Here is a 9,809-nt window from a genome sequence, read left to right on the forward strand (position 1 = left end):
TGATGAGGTCACAGAAGTGTGACAAAAGAACTCTGGCCGAAATAAGATTAAGATTAATGTAATATAAAGCTGAAGCAAATTAACACCAAATATACAGTGCGTGTGTTTTTATTGGCTAAACTGGCAATATGACCATCCCCAAGTACAACAACATATATATATATATATATATATATATATATATATATATAATGATAACATTATATATAATATACATTATATTTTATATATATGTATATACATGTAGTATATTTTATATTGTGTGTTATATAAAGGTGCCTTAAATATCTCTGGCATGAAAAAAAAAATCAATAGAAAACAATGAAAACACTGTCCTTAGAAATTCCAGTTTTAATGGTAAATTAAGTCTTGAATATATTCTCCATTGTTGGTTATACATTTCTTTTACTGTTCATGCTTACTATGAAATGCACATGTAAAAGAAATCTTCCTTTTTGAATGTGTAATCACGTTTTCATATTACTCTTAAACTTCTTTACTCTTAAGACGGCTCTTTAAACTTTCTTTTGAGCTGTGGAAAGAGATGAACATCATAAATTACTTAACCAGGATTATATGGAAGCATCAGAAGACTTGGGAAGTAATTTTTAAGTAATGGATTCTGTGCAAATATGACTGCTCTGAGCATGTGAATAATCATGGTGTAACAAAAAGAATTTGACTCGATAATTTTTTTTTGTCATTTCTGTTGAATTTTTCCCCCCCTTTGAATCATTAATTACTGTCACACAGTCTTGACCTGTCATAATTATTTTTTTTTACCTGCATTTAGGCAATCGGTGTAAATGAACCAACCTTTTAAGGACTGTCAAAACTCCTGCTATCACCTTGATCAAAATGGCTTTGTTATTATTTGTTTGATGGCAGGTGGAGTTCCTTTAACTTGGTGCTCTATTAACTGCTGTTTGCTGACTGGCTTATGAATGTAATGCCATGTCTTGTTGCAAGTAACAATTATAGAGGAAAAAAATGTTTGTATCGGTGTCAAAATTATTAATGAAATTGCAACACAACTCAACTTGTTTTTGCTTATGAACATTTCTTAGAAGTTGAGAAACCTATTTATCAGTAATATTACTCCTATTCAGATGTTAAAGTATTAGTGGGTTTTCTTAATGTTTGGTTGTGGTCTGAAAGGAATTAGTTTCATGACAGGTTTATTTTCTACTTTTATATGTGGACATATGAGATTTGCTGAAAATGTTTTCAAGAGTGAGGATGATGTTCATTCATTCATTCAGTATATGTCCATTTTTCTATGCTAGTATGGCTGGGTGAATGTATATGATTCAGGCATTGTTTTTCTGTGGAATGCTGTTCCTGTCACCAACCCTTGTCTTTTTTCCGAACACGGGATTTTTTTTGCTTTATTCCAATTGCCTTTAAAAACACAGAGCTCAAGGGAAATTTGTTTACAGGGTATGTCAACAAACTTCATTTTTCATGCAACACTTTCATGCTAAGATGCAGAATATAAACATAAACACAGGAAGTGTTTATATAAACATAAACACAGGGAGTGATTGATACATACATACATGCATGCACACAAACATACATACATACATACATACATACATACATACATACATACATATGCACATAGACACATACATGCACACATGTATGCACATACATATGTGTATATGTATATAAAATGGGCTTCCATACAGTTTCCTTATACCAATGTGTATGTATATAAGGTACATCTTAGAAAAGTAAAATAATATGCAAAAATTGAATATTTATTTTTAGTTAAGTGAGAATATCAAAATTTTAATTATATTAGTCTCTCTAAGAATATCAAAATTTTTATTATATTAGGCTCTCTAAATCTAACCTGATCTATTCCCAGAATTTTGCTGGTATAAGCTAACATTCAAGGTTTCTATTCATTGACCATTAAAAGTCCAGTATCTTGAGATATTAAAACATCCAAAATATATCATTACAATAGAGTAAGTTGGTGAAAAATTGAAGGCTGAATGTGGATATGGAATATCAGTTAGTACTTGGTTGGAGATGCTTTAGCTTCAGTGACTGCCTGAATATGTCCTAGCAAAGGGGACATCAACCTATGGAGACCCAAATAGTTTTGATAGCAACTTTCAATCCTGCTTTATTACTTGGTATGGAAGTTGATGATCTTGGCAACTGCATAGTCTCTTTGCATTTCAGGTCAGTTGAGTTATTTGGTCATGGCAGCATGTTGATGTGATGATTAGCAAATGAGGCTATGATTGTTTTTGGTACGTTATGCAGCTGTCAAGTCCTATTGGTACAAAAATTCCATATCACTAAATAGCTGGTTGGTTGACAAAAAAGCATGAAGTGCTCTATGATCTGTTGGTTGAATTGCAGCCCTGAGGAAACACATCGGTCCAATAACTTTGTATGAAATGGCACCCCAAACTATTATAGAACTTGATATTGGACATGAAACAGCTTTGGTTGTGTACCTCTTCAACTCCCCCTCCAAATTCTGCAACCTTTGTTTTTCATTGAGATACTAACTTACTTTCATCAGGAAAAAATACTTTGGACCATTGCTCAGTTGTCCACTCCTGTGCAAGTCAACCTCTCGTGATGCTACCTGTGGTTGAGAAGAGGGTGATTGTTGACTGCTTGATTGTTGTAACCTCATTGCTTGAAGCTGTTTGTACACCGTAGCCTGTAATGCACTAACTCCTACCCCTGTCCATTTTGTTGCTGTTTTTTTTTATGGATCTCCCCCATATTGCTAAACTGACTTTTTTCTACGGTTTCCTTGTGACTATAATTATCTCTCTTGCTGGCAAGTCTCTTTCTGTTACACCTTGTTCATCCAAACGATGTACTAGAGAGTTGTTTAGACAAAGAACTCTACAAACAGCCAACTTTTTAAGCAACAATCTGAATGTATTAACTGATCTTTGCCCAGACAGTACATAAAGTTGATTTGTTAATGCATTCTTTTTTTTTTATTACCTACACCCATTTCATACGTTTGCTGCTATTTTCTCACCTTCATCTTATATATTCTGAGTGTTATCTAATTCCTTTAGTTGAAAACCTCTTTCCTCTGAGATTGAGAGTTAGTTCAGAAAGAACAGATTCCTCTTCACCCCACACCACAAAAACTGATCCAAACTCAGGAATTTCACTGAATTTTATTGCCAACACAGACCACCACTAGTTCCTCAAACTTTATTTTTTATGTGTATATGTATGTATATATATGTGTGTGTGTGTGTGTGTGTGTATGTGTGTGTGTGTGTATGTGTGTGTGTGTGTGTTCTAATAGTTATGTAATGTTGCCCAGGTGCCAAGTGTGTAGTGGCCATTTTCATTTTTGCTGAACTTAAATGACTTATATAGTTTTACTACGTTACAGTGTAGTTATTTTGTATGTATATATGAATTAGTAATTTGAAAGATTACTTGGAAATGAAGAAGAGAATATAATGCTTTCATTATTGTACTGTTGTATTCTTGTTAGTGCTTTCATGAGCATGCCTTCAGTTAGTATTTTTGCAGAATTTCATGAATCGAAAAATAGATAAATAAAAAATAAAAAAAAGAGAGAGGGTGAGAGAAAAATGCAACTATTTTAATTAAGTTATTAACATATAGCATTGCCTGGTTTGCCAAATATGTGGAAACAGTTTATATATGTTTCTTTTTTGTTTTGTTTTGCTCTTGTTAAACTTATATAGTAAATTTTTATAGGTAATGGTTCAGTGAGAAACAGGGAAATAAAATCTTATATGTAATGAAGCATTTGTTGAAAACATACAAATTGCAAGACTTTTTATATGTAATAATGTCTATCAACAGTTTTGTTGTTATGGTGACAGTTCGTTGAATTCAACAGTACATTAGTATGTATGAAGTGTGTGTGTCTCTGGTTGAATGTGTGTGTGTGTGTTTGTGTGTGCCAATTAAGCCATGAAAATGACATGAAAGACATGATAAAATATGATAAAAAATTTTGTTATTAGTTTCATACTAAAGCGAAGACAGAAATAGAAATATTTTAATGCTTTGGTTGTAAGCTTGTCCTGAGACCTGGTATATGAAACTTGGTATTCATCTTCTATGATATATGATATGTCCTTGTTCATGCAGTTGCAATATTGTACGATAATTAGGTCTACTATGTATGGGAATACGTTTCTTAATTCTTTGGAATAACCTAAGTATCTATAAAAAAAAAAAACAAAAAAAACCCCCAAAAACCCCCCAAAATGAACAAACTGATGTTGTGGTATATCATGCAAGTACTGGCTAGATTTACAGTGAGCTGTGTGACAGAGCTAGTATTTGTTTCTGAAAGAGAAATGACCTCACTTCTTGTTGAGCAATTTTCAGAATAGTGCAAATGTAGACAAACTCATAGGCATGCACGCGCGCGCAGGCACACACACATACACACACACACACACACACACACACGTTTCTTTCAGTTTCTGTCCACCAGATCTACTCACAAGGCTTTGGTTGCGCTGGAATAATAGTAGAATACACTTGGCCAAGGTGTTGCATGGTGGGACTGACCCTCAAACTACATGGCTTGTGAAATGAACTTCTCAACCACCCTGCCATGTCAGTGAACACACACACACGCACACACAGACGTGTGTGTGTGTGTGTATTTTCAAATACATGCAAGAGGATGAGAGTCATGAGGTAGTTGGGATTGCTCAGTGATATTGCCAAAAGCATTGTTAAAGATATGAAACCTGAGAAAGCAGGTGGGCATCAGAGACAGATACTGACATAGTAAAATTATCTAATCTCTCACAGCCAATTAGGTAATTCAGGAGAGTGTCATACCAAATAACTGGCCTTCAAATATGACCATCGACTGCTGCAAGGGTAAAGGAAATATTCTTAAAAAAAAAAAGTACAGAAGCAGCAAATTGATGGACAAGGTTATGAAAGTAACAGAAACAGAGTACAACTAATTAAGAAGGGAATTTGTTTAGATGAGGCACACTCTACTCTGGGTTTGTGTACCAGGACAGTGTCCTAGTGATACAAGTGAAGTCCTTTAATTATTAAACAACTTACCAACATATGCTTTGTAGTTTGGAGTTTGCTAAAAAAAAAAAAAAACCCAAAACATCAATATGACATAATGTATGTGCATTATTAAACATTGTGAAACTGAAGTACTTCATCCAGGGGAGACAGATACCTTTTGAAGACATGTTTAAAAGGCACGAAAGAGAGTGACAGATCACCCTGGGCTTGAAAGAGAGTGATAGATATTGGTATTTAACAGTCAGTTCAGCTCTTTAGTGCTACACACAAGAATGGCCTGTCTCAGCCAGCTAGAAGTATGTACACAGAAAAAAAGAGAAAAAAATTGAAGATGGATAGTTTGTGAGAGCTGTATAAGCTAAGTACACAGGTGCTGTCAGCCAAGATGAGCATTAGAAATGAGATAAGCTAAGAATTTAAAGTGCAGGCAGATGTCTATCAGGGATCAATTCTCATCGTCTTGCCATTTATTATAATTCCTCTGGCTATAACTGAGACTAATTGTCGATGGGAGCTCTTATAAAGCCTGACGATCTGCTTTTAATAGCTAAATATGTCAAACACTCGGAGAAATTTCATACATGGAAACAGAGGCTAGAAATGGGATACCTTAAAGTTTTAGTCAACAGGAAAGCAACCAAGATTCTATCTGCTTGCGGTGAGTAGGTGCAATGATACATATGCAGAAAAGTGCAGGTGTGGCTGTGTGGTAAGAAGTTTGTTTCCCAACCACGCTGTTCTGGGTTCAGTCTCATTGTGTGGTGCAGTGGGCAACCAAAGCCTTGTGAGTGGATTTGGTACTTAGAAACTGAAAGAAGCCCTTTGTTTATGTATATATGTGTGTGTGTGTTTTATCTATGTGTGTATTTGTACTTGTCCCCAACCACTGCTTGACAACTGGTGTTGGTTTGTTTACATCCCTGTAACTTAGTAGTTCAGCAGAAAGAGTCTAACGGAAGCTTAGAAATATAAAAAGTACTGAGGTCAGTTTGTTTGACTAAACATTTCAAGGCGGAGCTCTGGCATGGCTGCAGTCTAATGACTGAAACAAACAAAAGAAAGCGAAAAGTAATTGGTAGGAGTTCTGTACTGAGTATGAATGCAATAGAGACATTGTGGATCACAGACAGGCTGACAGGAAAGACAGTCTTGGTATGCAACAGATACATGTATTAATTACAATGCATATATATATATATATATATATATATAATTCATTAGATATTTGCATATTTATTCTTTTTTCTTTATTAGTCTACTGATGGTATACTTTATTGTGAACTACTACTATCATTTTTCACACCCAATATTTATCCAGTAATGGCAAAAAAAAAAAGAAAACTAAGTGACTTTGTCTTTGTCCAGTTTGTTGTCTATTGATTTTGTGTGTGTTCATTGTGGCATCTCAGGAACTGCTGATGCTAGGAAATTCAAATTTTATTTAATCAATGATTACGAAACAAAATAATGATTTTTTTTTTTTACATTTATTTTTCTTAGCAATTTATTAAGATGCTATGTATGTGGCTATGTTCTCTTTAACATGTCATATGCTGGGTAAACTATGAATTATATGCAAATTAAAATTTATCTTAGTTACATGATAACAATATATAATGGAAATAGGTTGATAAATACACTCTTTTATTCTTTTACTGGTTTCTCAAAGGACTGAAGTGATGCTGGAGCTCTGTATTCAAGCTTTTAGTCAATCATGTGTGCTTATTTCTGTCTATTGCTTATTTCATTGATTTCTGTTTGTCAAACTGTTAAACTGCAGGACATAAACAGACACAACATGAACACAGACAAGTTGAACAGGTTGTCACATTTAGTTCTGATTCAAAATTTCTTCCCTCCTATGTTTACCTGGGAAAGATGGTAACGAAAGATGGAAAACTCCTTCTGGAAATCAAGAAAAGAATAGCACTTGGTTGGGTGTCCTTTTGAAAGGTGGAAAACCTCATGAGAAGTCCCAAGGCTTCCATGAAAATTAAAAGAAAGGTCTTAGGTCTTCGATGAGTACATCCTGGCAGTGATGATTTATGGCAGTGAAATGTGGGCTCTCAACATTATTATCATTAATGCCTTCAGCATCATGAATTCCCTCACTGTAGCCCAACGGAAAATAGAATGAATCTTGCTCAGCACCACATTGCAGGACAAAAAGAACCAACACCTGGATTCAACAGCATTCTGAAGTCAACAACCTCCTAAGAACCAACAAGAACCATCACTTGGTCATGTTGCTTTGATCAAATAATGACTGTAGTAAGGCTATTTTGGTCATGCTAGATGCAAGGTAACCTAATAAACGCCAGTGCCACAATAATATTCACTTAATATACTCTCTAAAATCTAGTACAGAAAGACAAGGTAATGCTGCTAGTAGGAGAAAACGGTGTTAGCCTGTTGTGTCTCTGTGCTAGACCACAACTATGCTGCCTGAGATACACCAGTACATTATACTCTGTAAAGTGTTTGGCTAGCAAATGATGACAATGTAGGCCCGAGAAAACCTTTAGCTGTGTTCTGAATATGACAACACGTTCTGAGTAACTCCCTTAATAAAATGCACCTTGTACACTCTGTAAAGTGGTTGGTACTAGGAATGAGAAGTCAATCAGCATGAGACCCAACCATAGATATATAAGCCCATTGTCCATCAGTTCTGTCATTTTAATGTGCATCTTAACATGCTTATATGGGTTCTATAGCCCAACATATTACCAATCATTACAGGAGTTGCAGCATCTTAAGAGTCTTTACTACTTTTCCCATGTCTTTCCAGGTATCTCTCCTCCACTGTTTTTGTCCATTTTGAGTGCTCATCACTTTCTTATACAACTGTTATCCTTCTATGCATCATGTTTCTCATACCAGCATAGTTTTTTTTCTCACACACAGCACTCTGATTCCACTTATATCTAATTTTTCTCTCAGTTCATTTATCTCACATCACACTCTACAGTCTTAAAATATAATAAAACGCATTGGATTTTGATAAATAGAAACATCATTGGTGGAAAAAGAAAGTAAAGATGAAGTGGTCATAGCTGAAATATCTTTAATGATGCTTAATTTGAGTTGACCTCCAGCTAAATAATCACAACTCAGTCTATGGTAGTAGTTAATTTCCCACTTGAGTATAACGGGTCATAATCTGTATAAAAATCTTATCTGTGTATGTAGCTTCTAGGTATGTGCTGTGTTGTAATTTATATAAAATATGTTGGGTAACTTTTGGTTAAGAATAATGATTTTAACATTATAAAATAAACTAATGTATTCCTGTGTTTTCTGAATTGTAGTTTCTTTTAAATGTTGTACATTGCCAAATTAAGGTAGTGAATAGGGCTGAGTTGTTAGGGCTTTAGATAAACAACTCACTGCATTTGTTCTAAATCACTGCATTATGGTTCAAGTCCTGGCTTTTCATCATTTCAGAGTTGATAAAATAAATACTAGCCATGGCAGTGGATTATCAGATTTGCTATATTATCAGATGAGATTCCTTGCAGTATTTGTTATTACCCTTTGTGTTCTGATAGCAATGCCTGCAGCAACATTGGTACCAAACTGTATTGTTTCTAAAGAGTGGTCTTTCACTTAGATAACAAGGGTGACGAAGAGACGACTTGCATGTATAGGTAACTGCCAGTCTTCCATACAAGTCTTGCCCAAGTCTGCACATGCTGGCACAAGGTATATGGTCAATCATGGTCGACAGAAGCTTGGAAAATTTTGACCTAGAATAAAAAAAAAAAAAAAAGGAAAATTACTACAGCAGGAGGAATCAGATAAGGCTGGTCTGATTACTTACTATTGATTTTTACTATTGATTAACTACTATTGATCTTGAAATTATATAGGGTTTGGATGTTTATGACCTGTGGACAGGATACAAGTAACAAAGTCTAAGAAAGTGTATCTGTAAAAATCGAGCAAGCTGTTTTAAATACGGAGCATTAAGATGAAAAGCTAATCATGTTAAAAGGAATTGGATTAACTGCAGTGAACTAGTTTAAATCAAACTGCTTTAGGGATCTTTGGCTGTAATAGCAACTCAAGAGTCTCGGAAAAGATTAATAATGGTTTATAGCTTGAAGGAGTTGACTTTCCGAAAATTTCTTTTTTTAACTTTATGATTAAGAAGCTAGTAACTAAATATATCACTGGTTGATGAGAACAATCATTATCTTTGTTTTTAAAGAGTTCTCTAGATTTACCTGCAAACAATGCTTTCTACAAAGAAGAATTCAAGAATCTGTTGACTTAAGTACTGGCACTGATTTCCATAGTAATAAATGCTTTGGTACTTATATACTTTCACTTTTATTGTACGCTGGTTCATTGAAATGCTAATAATCTTTTTATCTGTAATAATATTTGCAAACAACTTTCCTGAAAACTCAAGTAGCGTCATTGATCATTTTGGTGCTTAAAATTCTCAGACCAATCTCTAATATTCTGATAAGGCAGTTTTATTTGAAAAGGAGAAAAAAAAAAAAAGAAGAGGCGATAAATACATTTTTGTGGAGTGTGATTTTTAAAGTAGTTGACTATTATTTTTGTTTCCATAAAAGAGAATTGGGCAAACTGTTGAATGCAAATAGATAGTAAATTACTGGTGTAAATAGCTGGGTAAAATACTTGATTTAACTTGTGTAAATAGAATATTTTGACTGATGCAATAAAATTGCTTATTTGACTTGTGTAATAGAATTTTTAACATAGTTTCTGTAACGGACTTGTCTTTTTTT

At 34.2% G+C, this 9,809-nt stretch overlaps 1 protein-coding gene and 1 long non-coding RNA gene across 2 annotated transcripts in view; one reads left to right on the forward strand and one right to left on the reverse strand.

Annotated features, from left to right (window-relative positions):
• Positions 1-9,809, forward strand: part of LOC128247270 (DAZ-associated protein 1-like) — a 226,130-nt gene that overhangs the window by 86,800 nt on the left and 129,521 nt on the right. The window lies entirely within an intron of this gene.
• The window catches only part of LOC128247271 (uncharacterized), a 2,937-nt gene continuing 1,221 nt past the window's right edge, over positions 8,094-9,809 (reverse strand). Inside the window, exon 2 of the long non-coding RNA XR_008263624.1 lies at positions 8,094-8,795. This is a non-coding gene — a long non-coding RNA (uncharacterized LOC128247271). The remainder of the gene's footprint in view (positions 8,796-9,809) is intronic.

Source organism: Octopus bimaculoides, chromosome 3, assembly GCF_001194135.2.
Source record: "Octopus bimaculoides isolate UCB-OBI-ISO-001 chromosome 3, ASM119413v2, whole genome shotgun sequence".
NCBI lineage: Eukaryota > Metazoa > Mollusca > Cephalopoda > Octopoda > Octopodidae > Octopus > Octopus bimaculoides.